Consider the following 14,220-nt stretch of genomic DNA (forward strand, 5'->3'; position numbering starts at 1 on the left):
ATAGTGAGGGATAATGTCCCATGGCTCTTGATAACCATATTCTCTCCTAGACAACTTTGTATTTGACATCCATTGTCTATTGATCTTTGTCCTTGACTCCATTCCCTGCACATAAGTACCCTGTTGTCTCTATTCACTAGGCTTTGAAATGTGGTCTCTTGGGTGGTCCCTCTCCCAAGGACTTGGCTCCTAGTCATCCATTGGCTCCTCCTACTTAGGAACCTCTCACATGTACTGCCCCGGTGTCCCTCAGAGCCAGGCAGTCCTGCTTGGTCTTCAACAAAAGAAATAAAGTGTATTTTGATTGCCAAGGGCACTTCAAATTGTGCTTAAGGTATAATATTTTAAAAGTATTTATGAAGGCATACCAGGTGACCTTAGGGTGTCTCTTCCCTCCCTTGAAACTCTCCGCAAAACTGAAGACGTACAATTTCCCTTTGTGTTTTGTCTGTTTCTACGCATTTAGTGAAGCATTTCAGAAGGACTGGATATGGGAAAAAATCTTGCCTTTTTATCTTGTCAATTCCTCAGCTCTGTTGGTTGACATAATCTCAAATGGATCTCAAATAACCTTCTTGTAAACTCTGTGCCTTATTCCCCAAGGTGTCTGTGAATGTAGCATTTCCAAATGAGTCAAAGTCAAGCTATAAGATTCTGGATGTCCTTTACCTTGCTTTCTTTATATGAATCCTATCACGTCAGCATTTAGCATGTTATTTGAAATATAGTCATACCTGCTGACATGCCCGTTTTGTATTTTTGTCTCTCTTCCTTCAATCAAGAGCATGCCTTCAGACAGACCTGCTTTTTGACTTTATTAAATTGAATGGTGATCATTTCCTCAAAAAAAGTGTTATTTAAAATTATTTGGATGTTAAGAAAATCCTTTAAGAAACTATAACTTATCTTTAAACTGGTTGTATGTATTGAGGTGACACTTCTCATGTTAAAAATTAGAGAACTTTACTGACCAAGGATCGTCTTTTGTGTATTATCTTGTTTTATATTTGTCACTTTTCAATTCTTTCATTCTAGAAGTAACATATCTACATAATAAAAGTTTGCAAAAAGGATATAAATAAACACTTTTAGCTCCATAGCATTAATGCAACATCTCAAATTAATAAAGTATCTTCTTTCATCTGTTTTCCTGTGCGTATTTTAAAAGTTGTAGCCATAGAGTCGTATCTTCTCCTGCTTCCCCCCTCCCCACTTAATACATATCCTGAGTATTTTCCTGTACTACTTTGTGGTCATCAAGCACACTGAATATTGAGTGTTCTCGTCCCTTCTATAATTGTAAATGACCATAAGGCTTACTTTAAACGTAAGTCACTATGGCTTCTTACCCATGTGTTGAAATGTTAAGGTATGCTATTATTTAAAACTACTAGACTAAATTTCTCAGCATGAATGAAATAAATACTATTGTTTGCAATTCTGGCCTCATTGATGGTTTATAGGTCTTTTTCTCTACCGACCATGTAATGAGGAGCTTGTTGTTGAAGCTGGCAGCAGAAACAGAGACACAAGTCTATGATTCACGATGCTGTCTGATGACTACCCAGACTTACAGCTTGGGGTTTGGGACTTGGCTTTCCTTGAGATTTGTTCCAATTTTAATAATAGTTGCTCAGCTCAGGCTTAACAAAAGCAGGCAGATCCAGTGGCAAGACGGATAATGGGTGATCTGAGAGCAGCTCTTGGGGAGACCTGCAGCAACCTTGTATTAACACTGACCTTGAGTTTATTAGGATAAAGAACCACAAGCAAGGTAGGGTCAACTAAATCAGTCACATCTATTTGTGGGTCTGTGTATACCTTAAGTGAATATTACTGTTTATTCCTAGGACTCTGTCTATTCAGAATCAGCTTCTGATATTGGAGTAGTTATTAGATAATAATTGTTAACTTACTTGTGTGTAATATTTAACTTCAAAAGTACAGGTAAAGTGCTTATTGCTCTTCAAAGACTTTGTCGAAGTGCTACTCAATTATGGAAAACCTGAAAAGAAGAGGGAAAGTACTAGAAGTAAATCTAAGCATTTGCTAGTGTCTGCATTTAATGCAAGCACATGTTAAATAGAAGATAATTGTATCTCAGGATCACAAATATCTATGATCTTCCTAGGAATTCTGGTTGTTCAGAAAATTCCCATAGATCATCAGATGAGGTTTGGGCCTATTAACCAAGAGAAAGATGTGTGAAGCTGGAAAAGAACAGAGTAAGATTCAAATATGGCTTGCCTAATACACGTCAGAGGTAGAAAGTTGCCAAGCAAAGCTCTGCTAAATCATCTCTTCAATAATCAAGGTCTTTTCCAGAAATCTCATTTTATTTGATTAATACCTTGGGTCAAGTAAGGGTTGCATTAAAACTCAGAAGGTATTTGCATTGTGGGTGCATTTTTTAATTATATAGAGTCATCTTAGCTTGTCTGACAAAACATTAGACTAGATTAAAGGGAAGCCAGGAAGGGGATGCCATGCTGGGTGACTTTCAAATGTGGTCTCATGGGGCTCCCTTATGTTTCTCTATGAACTGCACTTATCACCAATACACTTATTTGCATGTCTTAAGAAGTTAAGAGGTTTGTCTAAAGAGTAAAAAAAAAAAAAAAAAAAAAAAAAAAAAAAAAAAAAAGGAAAACAAGATAATACAGGGAAGGATTTGGTTAGAAATTGAACTGGCATATGACCATAGATTTTCTTCCTCTTCTACGTCAATAAATGAGCCATGTGACTGACAGAGGATTCACTTCAGTGAGAAGGAAAAGCCAATATTGGAAAGTGGAAACACCTAGGTTCTGAAGGCCAGCAGATTGAGCTTAATTATAGCTCAAAAATTTACTACCTATGTGACCTTGGTCAGAGCCTCGAATGTCAGTTTTGTTAATTGCAACTTACCTTTTATTTAATCAATCAAAAATACTTAGTGGGCACCTCCTTCATGCCAGGCATTGTTCCAACTACTGTAAAATTTAGCAGTAAAAGGTCTCTGCCCCTTCACAGAGTTTATCTTCTAATACTTTTAGGATTATCAAGCTGACTAAGTGAGAGCATGTATTTAAATCCCCTAGCATAATGCTCGGTACAGAGTACTCAAAGAATGTTCAGTTTTCTCCTACTTCTCCTAATTCATGTGTAAAGCTCTCAAGCCAGCTTAGTGGGACATTGGCACATGTTGGCTTAATCTTTTTCTGTCAAAGGTAGTGTTATAAACAATAGACAAGATTAGTCCTGTCCATTTCAAATATAATATCCTGTGTAACCATTGATCATAAGCTCAAATGCATATAGTGGCCAGGCAAGAATGAGTGAATGGAGTTGCAGTCAGGAGAACAGGCAGTGGTGGGGATCACAGAGCCAGGAAGATACATGGCTAGAGCATAGGGATTTCCAGGCAAACATTGTCATGTGATAAATGGGACCGGTATTGCCATTTCTCCCAGCTTTGCAAGGGAAGTAGGAAATCTGGTTTATTATGTAAATCTCCAGATTGCACAGTATAGGAACCTCATGCCTAGACACACATACACATAGAGATCGGCAGTTCTGTGCACACCTAGTAAAACAAATCAATCAGTCACGAGTTTGCAGCATCTATTCGAAATATGTATATCTATGCATATTACATTTGTCACTTTTCAATTATTCCATTATAGAAGTAACTTATCTACATAATAAGAGTTTGCACAAAGGATATAAGTAAATCGCTCTTAGCTCCATAGCATTAATGTAACATTTCAAATTTATATTTTAAAGTATCCTCTTGCATCTGTTTTCTTATGCATATTGTAATATGTATATGTATTTTACTCATACGTCTACCTACAGGATTGATGATTATTAAACCCAGATTAGATTGAATCATCTCCCTTCCTTTATGTCCTTCAGAGTCTCTGTTTCCAGCATTGGATGATGTTCAGGTCTGGTGAGCATCACAATCACTGCTGGCACTCCTTAAAAATGTTAAGTTTCTAGAACTTGTCCCCCTACTTACTAATTAGAATCTCTTGAAATATAGCAAAACAATCTGTACTTTTTAAATGCTTTCCCAGATGATTCTGATGATAAGCCAGGCATGGAAAGAATGGATGTACAGAATGAAGGATGATTCTTTGAGCAGACAAGGTCCTTCACAAACTTACCTTTTTTTTTTTTTTTAAGACTTTATTTATTTATTTGACAGACATAGATCACAAGTAGGCAGAGTGGCAGGCAGAGGGTGGGGGGGAAGCAGGTTCCCCACTGAGCAGAGAGGCAGACCCAGGGCTCCATCCCAGAACCCTGGGATCATGACCTGAGCAGAAGACAGAGGCTTTAACGCACTGAGCCACCCAGGCACCCCACAAACTTACCTTTTTTATTTCACCCCTTTGTACTTTCTCATCCTCACATTCCAGCCACACCGTGCTGCTTGCATTTCTGGGGCGGTAACACCACTTTAATGCCAGGTGCATCTGTGTATAGAGAGCCCACTAATCGCCCTTCTATCTTCTCTCACAGAAAACTCTTATTCAACTTTGAAGCACCAGGAATGGTGTTACATCTTCTCCAGGGCTGCCTGTGTCCTCCTGGGCAAACTTGGGGGCTCCTTCTTTGGCACTTCCCACCCACTTTGGACTTCCTTGAATTAATGATACTTGCCATGATGTATTTTCATCATTTGTTCCCATGTGGGTCTCCCCACTAACATGTGGCTGTAGTCAGCTTGAGCTGCTATAACAGATACCTTAGACTGGGTAGTTGAAGCAACAAGCAATTACTTCTCACAGTCGGGAGGCCCCCCAAGATGGAGGGGCCAGCAGGTTCATTGCCTATTGAGACTAGCTTCCTGGCTTGCACAAGGTCATCTTCTCACTGTATCTTCATGCGGCCTTAAGAAAAGTTATCTTTTACATGCCTCTTCTTAAAAGGGCACTGAATGCTTTTGTGGGGGCTGCATCCTTGTGATCTACTTACTTCCCAAGGGCTCTATCACTAAATACCATCACACCAGGAATTACAGCATCAACATTCAAACCGGGGAGTGAGCGGAGGCACAAACATTCAGTCCACAGCATACCGTGTTCAGTGTGTGGCAGTTTTCTACCCAATAGTTGATTTTAAAAAGATAAAACAAAGAAAATGTTGATCTAAATTTGAGGTAGGAAGAGTAGTAAATTTGGATTGTTCTTCGCTAAATTCCCATTTCATCAACTTATAGGAGGTATTCCATTAAGGACAAGAGTGAATCAGAACTGAACCATTAGGTACTTAATTTGCAGAACTTTAATTTTTAAATTGTGGGATTTTGTACATTAATATTACAGCTAGGACAAAAGCAAAATTGTGTTTTATACATTTTTAAGAATTCTGCCATCATTTTAGAAATACCTGATTTTTGGAAATGCTGCAACTGACAGAGTACCTATGTATAGGTAGAAGCTTTTAAAAGTGCCTATCCCTTTGTTGGTGTTTCTGTCCTGATTTCGGTGAACCCTTCGTAAGATCTAGAAAGCTCCGTCAAGGAGAGAGCTAGACAAGGTGCCAGGGAGGTGTGCAGAGAATCCTGTTCAGCAAGACTAATACCAGCAGACATTTACAGTCTGTAAAGGTAGCCAGGGACTCAGACAGCTTTATTGATGTGTCATCAGGCTGAGAAGAGAAGGCACCACAGCAGGGGGACAAGGACATGTTCTGTGTGTTCATCGATCTGCAGTCTCCCATGGAAAACTCCACATATTTCTGAATGTCTTGAGTGGTTTTATTGATGCAGCTCCTGCCAGCTGAGCAGGGAATTGGAGTCACCACATTTATTTTTCATGTCGTGTTAGCACTGTCATTTAAGAATTTAATATATACATAGATGATGCAGGAAGGGAGGGTGGGTATTGAGTATCTCGTCCAGTTGTTGGAGGGGCGTTGCTTTGGAAAATTACAAAACTCCAGTAAGTGAAAGGAGTGCAGAATCCACCTGAGATGCATTGCATGTGGTTGCTGTTCTGGAATTTCTGCAATCCTTTGTAACCGAAATCTTGTGTTGCTACAGGTTATGAATCTTGACCCATGAACCAGCCAATGGAGCAAAACTGTCATCCAAGAAGATGATAGGGGTAGCCGATAGAACTGTAATACATGTCTAGTTTGTGAGTGGGTATATTAATGGGACAGAATGAATTAGGTCATGTCAGTGGATCTTAAAGTCATAGGCCTAAGAAGGACTTTGAAAGGTTATGTAATCCATTTTCCTGTCTCTAAGCTAGAAAGCCCTTATATTGTATGGAGAGAAGAATAAAACAAAATAAAATCTCACAGACCTCTGAGGTGCAGTCAGTTTGGGTATTAATTTCAATTTTGAAAGCTACTTATAAATGCTATTTGCTTATAATTTATTTTTATCATTAAATATTAAATCCATAATTAGTTTTTCATAAAAACAATAAATTCTGAAGCCTTTATTTGTTCCTTGAATCTACTTTCTGACTTCTTTTTTCTGTAGTGTCCTTGATTATTAATTTATCAGTTATCTGAGCCAACATACTACCCAGGTATGGTGCTAGGAATAATGTTCTAAAAATGTTTATCACAGTTAAATAGGGAAAAAAAGGCAATCCCTACTCAGGACACTTGGAGAAGTCAAAGGAACACCTGTCCAAGCCCAGGTTGGGGATGGGGGTGCACGGGAAACATTAGTGAAGGTTTCTTGGAGGTTGCTGCAAGTATGTACAGTACTGTATGTGTATTTCCTCAACTAGCATGTTTCAAGAAGTCTTTAAAAACTGTTCTTCAGGGGTGCCTGGGTGGCTCAGTGGGTTAATGCCTCTGCCTTCCACTCAGGTCATGATCCCAGAGTCCTGGGATTGAGCCCCACATCTGGCTCTCTGCTCAGTGGGGAGCCTGCTTCCTCCTCCTCCTCCTCTCTCTCTCTTTCTGCCTGCCTCTCCCCCTACTTGAGATCTTGTATCAAATAAATAAATAAAATCTTCAAAAAATAAATAAAACCATTGTTCACAGTATAACAGCCTTCCCTACTTTTATTTAGATTTTTTTTATTTCAAGAGTTGTATATTATTCCTTACTCTTTATTGGGGATCTTACTCTTGTAGCTTTAAAATATATCTTTTTTTCCCCCATCTCAAGATATAACCCAAATCATGATCTTCCCTTCATGACTAAGTTTTCTGAGATAATTATGCACATCCTGTCACTCCTTAAACTATTGATATTTGGGCTGTGTCCCTACTGCTCCTGTGAAATAGCTCTGGGGAAGATTGCTTAGGGACACCGAGAAGCTTTTGAAGTCCATATCTCATTTGACTTCTGCACAACCTATAGCCTCCACTTAAGAAACCTTCTATTCCCTTGACTTTTTTTTTTTAAAGATTTTATTTATTTATTTGACAGAGAGAGATCACAGTAGACAGAGAGGCAGGCAGAGAAAGAGAGAGGGAAGCAGGCTCCCTGCTGAGCAGGGAGCCCGATGTGGGACTCGATCCCAGGACCCTGAGATCATGACCTGAGCCGAAAGCAGCGGCTTAACCCACTGAGCCACCCAGGTGCCCCCTATTCCCTTGACTTTTGAAGCACCTTTGCTCATTCTTCCGCGGTGCCCTGTACTGTCTCTGGTAGTTTTCTTTCTCTTCCCGTGCATCCCCGTTGATGCTGATCACTATGGTTCCATTTTTATCCTTCTTTCTGCTCTTTCTGTCTCTCTCTCTCTCTTTTTTTCCTTCTCACAATATGTGTTCTTATTTATTGACTTTTATCAGCTTGAGTTCTGCAACTGTCCTTAACATTCTGGTAATTCACAAGTCTCTATCTCCCGCACAGACGACTTTGCAGAGCTGAGACTTCACACCAGAACCTTCACACCAGCTGCCTGTGCATAGCTTCATTTGCATTTAGGGTGAGCATCGGCAACCTGAGGGCCCAACCCCGATATCCTCATCCTGCTCCTGGCCACTCCCTTCTCCTCTGTTTCCTGACCATCCACAGAAGAGCACCACGAATCACAGTCTGTCACTCATCCCTGTTTCCTCTTCTTCAGGAACCCCATCACTTTCCTACTGGTTTTACCTCTTTGATATTCACTGACAGTTGAGAAGCATCAGTGACTATTTCTAAGGTCTTGATATATTTTTTTCCCCATTAGTTTTAAAGAAGACAGTGTGAAATCTTGTGGATAGTTAGAATGACTGAGAATTGCTAGACTAGGCCCATGCCTGTTGCAAGGGCAGAGAAAATTAGGGTTTGCTGCCAGCAAACGTGTAGAGAAGGTGATGGCTATTATCCGTCCTCATAACTTAGCCATTCCTCGTTCTGTCCGCCAGAATGCCTCTGATGCCAGTTGGCATAAGAAAAAATTTATCACCCACGGATTATTTTATTTTGTTGTAACAACCACTATTGTCTGCGTTTTTTTAAGGAATTCTTCAGAGTCATAAACACAAAGAAAATTATTCCTGCTGTGGGAATCTCAAGAGCTGTGGAGTTGGGCAGTGAATTAATTTGGAAAATATAGTTCAGACTTCCAAAATACTAATACTTACAGGAACTTAGCCTTGCTTTATCAAGGCAGTATGTTTTGGACAGGAAATCCAATATGCTGTACAAATCATAGGGAGGAGAGAGGTTGCCACAGATGAATTTGGAGATATAGACTTGGTCAGGTTGACCAAAAAGCCCAGTAGACCAAGAAATTATTATTATTATTTTTTAAGCTGGGTGTCCTATAATTCTACCAGCTGTGCGAATTTTGTTTTTTATAAGCAAAACAAAAGAACAAGGATCAACATATAATGTATAAAATTAGGTATTAAATAAACATGGAGAGAAACAAAAAGAAAATTAGAAATACACCTTGAAATTAGCGTTACCAAGTCTTTTGGTGGAGTTGGATGTGATTAGAAAGTATCAGGGTTCTTGGCTTGAGAAGGCGGATACCTTACTAATTTTCTGAAATGAGAAAGATGAGGAGGAATAGAGTTTGGAGAGGTATCTGGAATACTGATTCGGCTGGATTAAGTTGGAGATGCCCATTTGATGGCTTAGTGAGGTAAACTGTTGTACCTATGGGTGTGGAGTTGTATTAGCTATTATATTGTATGGGAGGAATAGCCTAGCCGATTGATTCAGCTCTTCTATATAAAGAGGTACCACATATTTTCTTTAGGCTGCCATAGCCCTATCAAAATGGAGACCTACAAACCAGACAGTGCAGTATAGGTTGTATTGCAGGAGCCTTCTTGCTGGGCACAAACTGTACCCTGATTTCTATTCTATCCGTTTGTATACTTTTGACCATCAATAAAGAGAAGAGGAAATAATCAATTTTCAGGAGTGTACTTGAAGTTATATTTCTAGAATATATCTGAAAGATGCTGGAGTGGCATCAGCAAAGATTCCTAGATCAGAGATAACCTATCAGTCCTCTATGAACTTTACCTCTGGCCATTTCTGGTGCATGGCTTGATAAAAGAGACATACTTTCTGGCTGAGCCAGGTTTTGGTCTTTTTGGTTATGTTAGAGAAATTGGCATGGAGTTTTAAGGGGAAATCAAGGTGCTTAAGAGTTAGAGATCCCTCGGGAAGAATGGCTGGCGATGTCGTACAGGCTCTATAATGGAAAGAGAAAAGCTAGAGTGAAGGGAAGATAGTGAAAGTCTGAGTTGAGATGAAAAGTTTACTATTTTGGCCTCTACAGGTTATTTTGTCATGATTTGGTGGAAAATAGTTGCCATGAAATATGATGATTACTTCCTAAGGGATGAGGATTTATAGAGCTGCAGATCGGGGGTGGGGGGGGATTCTCAATTTGAAGGAAGCTTTGGTAGCAGGGGAAATTATATAATATGCATTGCCAGGGTTTTCAACTACAGGTAGGAGCAACACCCAAGTCTAAATAATGGACCTTCAAGCCAGAAATCCTGAAAGGCTCTCCCTCATCCTATGTTAATTGCAAATTAACATACCTCCAGCAGAGGGAAGCCCTCACTTCCCCCAGGGCTACAGTGCAGTCAGTGTTGATGCTTCTGGGTAGAGTGTTGCCAACTCTCTTCCAGAGCAATGCCTGCCTTGCCAATTGGCCGGCAATGTCACATTGCCCCTCACTGTTAGTTAATAAAAATGCTGAAGGGAAAGTGCTTTCTTTGGAGTGGAGTAACACTCTGAACTGCATTCATGAATTTTATGGAAGAAGAAACTTACCTGGAGGTTGGTAAGATTTCATAATTCTACAACGCACTAATTATACCAGAGTGTGCCAGTAGTTTTCCAGGAAAATTGAGTAACACTCCACTACACATTGAACTTTTTAAGAAAACAACTACTTTCCAATGGGTAGAGGAAAAAGGAGCCAAAAGCAACAGTAATATGCTTCATCCAGTTCCTGTTATCTGTAGCAGAGGGATGATAATAGCTTTTATAAATGCTGAGGGCCAGTGTTTCCCACTACTGGGATCACTTTGAGCTTTATTCTCAAGCTTGAGCAGACTTCCTGCCCTATCATCCTCAAATTGTTATGTTCAGCTGATGCTTTTACATTGTCTCACGGCTGCTCTCCTAGTTTCTAGTGTCAGATTCTTGACTTGGGATTCACAGTTAAATGAACCAAAATGTAGAGTCATTACTTTCTGCCTTTTTCTCTCCAGTGACTTGTGTAACACTGTGTTTTTCTGTTTGATGTTTGCAGTAGAAATATTAGATGTCAACAAGGAAAGAAAAAAGATACAAATGATGTTGTAAAGGTCTCCGAAGGGGGAGAAATATTCAAATCTGAAGTTTTTAACTGTAATTCCCTTTGTCAAAAGGGGAGAAGGAAAAAAGCAATCAACAGAAAGTCTAAGAAGTTCTGATTCCGCAGCCTTTTCATTAGGAGAGGTTAAAAGATATTCTATCATAAGCAAATGATTTTAGTGGGTGCTTAAAAAAAATTAAACAGGCAGTAACTCATCTGGAACTCTCCTTAATCTCTAAATTATTGTGGTTAGGTTAGACATAATGAGTCGACAGGGTCAAATCTAAGGGCTAATAGGGACATCCAAGAGCATCTAACTCAAGATTTTATTTGGTAATTCAGCACATTTAAAACCAGGAAAAAGCAATTATACATCCCCCAAATTTCCCACGTCTCAGTGAGGGCAGGGCAGGGGGAACTTCTCTCCAAAAGTAGTGTGTCCCCTACTACATCACATAAATACATAGCACAGAATATAACTTGGATTCATAAATAGTCAACTAAAATTATTATTTTTTGTTTTGGTTGCTATAGTCCCCTCTTAAGTGTGTCAGATCTTATTCAAGCATGAATAGTTTGTGAACAGTTAGGACAGGACATGGTGGTACACTTACGCTATGACTTTCTTCTCTAGGGTTTCTTCATTGGCAGATTAGGAGAAAATAATTTCCTTTGTATGTCAGCATCTCAGAAAGGCATCCGGTGGTCTCTTAGATCCTTATGCGGAAGAGAGAGAAATAAATGTTAGGTGAGAGTACTAATTGGTAGATCCGTAGTTTATTATTAAATTCATGTTATAACTTTCTTATACTTTTTAAGGTGTGTTTTAGAGACGAGGCATTAGCTTTCCTTTGTGTGATATCAAAGCGTGATCCAAGACAAATCCATAAAAGTCAAAGATATAATTTGATTGGTTTTAAAAGGTAATGGAGTTTCTTAAGTAGTTAATTTCCTATCACTGGCAGTTCAGTATATATACATAAGTATGTATGTGTATATGTGTATACATACATTATATATTATATATGTATATGTACATAAGAAATAAAAACTTACATCTGACAGGGGTTAGAATAATCCAGTACAACATTTCTCAGGCTATTTGGTGTCAAGATCTGTTGTGCATATTTTTATAAAATGACTTGGGATTAAAGTTAAAAAAAAAAAAAAGACTTGTTGATGTGCATATTACCAATAAAATCAAATGGGATGTTTTATTTTATTTTCATTTATTTATTTTGAAACAAAATTTTAAAGCAGTTATGAATTCACTCAGAATATAATAAGCTTATTGCATGTTAACATAAATAACATAGTTTTATGAGATATCTATTATTCAATAAATTTTAGTGAGAGAATGGTATTGTTTCGCATTTTCTGGTTTACTAGAAAGCTGGATTTGCATATCTGTTTCTCCTTCAGCTTGTTGAGATACATGGTTTCATTGGAAGTATTGAAAACAGCCTGCTATCTCATGGATTTGTAGTTTGAAAGGGGGTAGTGATGGTATTTTAATCACCTTTTTAGATAATTGTGAAAAAGTGTATATATGAAAACTTAACAAGTGGTAGTCTCGTAAAGGTTAATTGCAATGCGGAATCTGAAACCATACCAATGAGCTTTTTGTATTTGTTTTATTAAAAGGCATGCATCTACCTTGCACTTTGATCTTTTACCAATGCATGATTTTGTAACATTGTGCATTTGCTTACTTAAAAAATACAGGGTCACTGAGTTATACAGATCTTCTAAATATTGATGAATTTTATTATCTAATATTTAAAAAACCACATGAATTCATATCACCCATCTAATCATAAAATTCTTGAGATATTGAGAGGTTGTCACACTCACTGTGATGGACACATGTCTTTCAAATTTCAGATTTTTGCTTGAAAGAAGAAAATTTACAGTAGGTCACAATTTGCTGTCTGTTGTTTTCTTTGAAGTGCCAGGCTCACTTTCTTAATTTTGGAGAAAATAGCTACCAAGCAGACAAGTATATAAAAACATAGTTTGTCTATCAGTTGTTTTATCAAATGAAAATGGAATTCTAGGAAAATCATGTAGTTCAGTTTACAACTCAGTCACATGAGTGTTTTTCCTTGAGATAGACATCATACTTCTTTATTAAGAAGAAACACTTTTTTCGTGTCTGTTACTTCAAAGTTAAGATTGAGTAAAATTAGAGTTTCTACTGCTTCATAAAGGAAAATCTTAAATGAGATGGGTATGATTTGGATACAGCAGGGTTTGAAATATAGTAACTACTAATTTAATTTGTGCCACTGTCTTGGGTCCTCCAAGGTACAGCATTCTTACCCTCCATTGTTTTTGTACCATCAGCGAAAATATCAACCCCGCAAAAAAGACAAATAATGTCTTCATATCACTATGGATATACTTTTGAATTTGTGGAGTGCCACAGATGGTCTAGGGGCCTCCCAGCGTTCGGTAAACCATGCTTTGGGAATCACAGGTCTTGTGATTCATAGCACAGGGTTTGGATTAGATACTTTATTTTGAATTCTGGCTCCATACAATTGGGGTGACCTTAGTCAAGTTAACAAAATTTCTCAGTCTGTTTCCTCAACTGCACGGTTAACTCCCACATAGGGCAGTTGTGAGTAGTTAAAGAGGAAGTTTTATAAGCCAAGCAACACATTACTTGACTCTAGTTAATAGATTTTGACATAGGCCACAGCCATGGTCATAACGTCCAAGTTGTTGAGTTAGGCTGTGTGACTTGGATCAGTTAGGAGTAAGAATAAAGTACCTTCAAACTACATTCAGTACTGAGATTCTCTGATTATTTTTGACCTCTAAAACTACCAGCCACTACCACCACAAAGCTTGGGATATGGCTACAGAGAGAGATGTTTTTGGGACAGAGGAATTTATCTCTCTCTCACCTCTAAACAAGATCAACCCCTCCCCCGCCAAAAATGCCTAGTGAGTAAAAGTGGTAAGCATGCTACGTGAAAGCAACTTCAAGCCTACCCTTTCCAATCAGAATGATGTGTAAACCCCTTCTGTATAAAGTAGTGACATATGTTTACCTTGTTTCTAGCTTTTTGCGGTGTAACGCAGGGGTCGGTTAGGACCTGCGTGTCTGGATTTGAAATCCAGCTTAGTCTCTTTCTAGAAGTGTGGCTATGGGCCTTTTCCTTAAGCACACCGACCCTCTGTTTCTTCCTATGAAAAATGAGAATAACATTTGCACCTATTTCGCAGAGTAGCTCTGAAGATTCACATTTGTAGTGTGCCTAGTACCGAATAGGCACGCAAAAAAGTTCTCAGTTTCCTTCGTCAGACAATACTACTCCTGACAAACTTGAGTATGTGTCAGTGCATCTATTTTGTGTTTTGTGGAATAGCCCTGGGCTTGGGATTTCAAAGACAAATGAACTGATTATCTGTCCTTTGATGCTCTTAAAGTCAAAAAGTAGAGGTGGCATTGCATGAATCCTGTGTGAGCACAGATTGCCTAACCACATGGC

At 38.6% G+C, this 14,220-nt stretch overlaps 1 protein-coding gene across 1 annotated transcript in view; it reads left to right on the plus strand.

Annotated features, from left to right (window-relative positions):
- Window positions 1-14,220, plus strand: part of LOC101677814 — a 1,019,668-nt gene that overhangs the window by 412,129 nt on the left and 593,319 nt on the right. The window lies entirely within an intron of this gene.

This window comes from Mustela putorius, unplaced genomic scaffold, assembly GCF_011764305.1.
Source record: "Mustela putorius furo isolate JIRA1106 unplaced genomic scaffold, ASM1176430v1.1 tig00003859_pilon_pilon_pilon, whole genome shotgun sequence".
Lineage (NCBI taxonomy): Eukaryota > Metazoa > Chordata > Mammalia > Carnivora > Mustelidae > Mustela > Mustela putorius.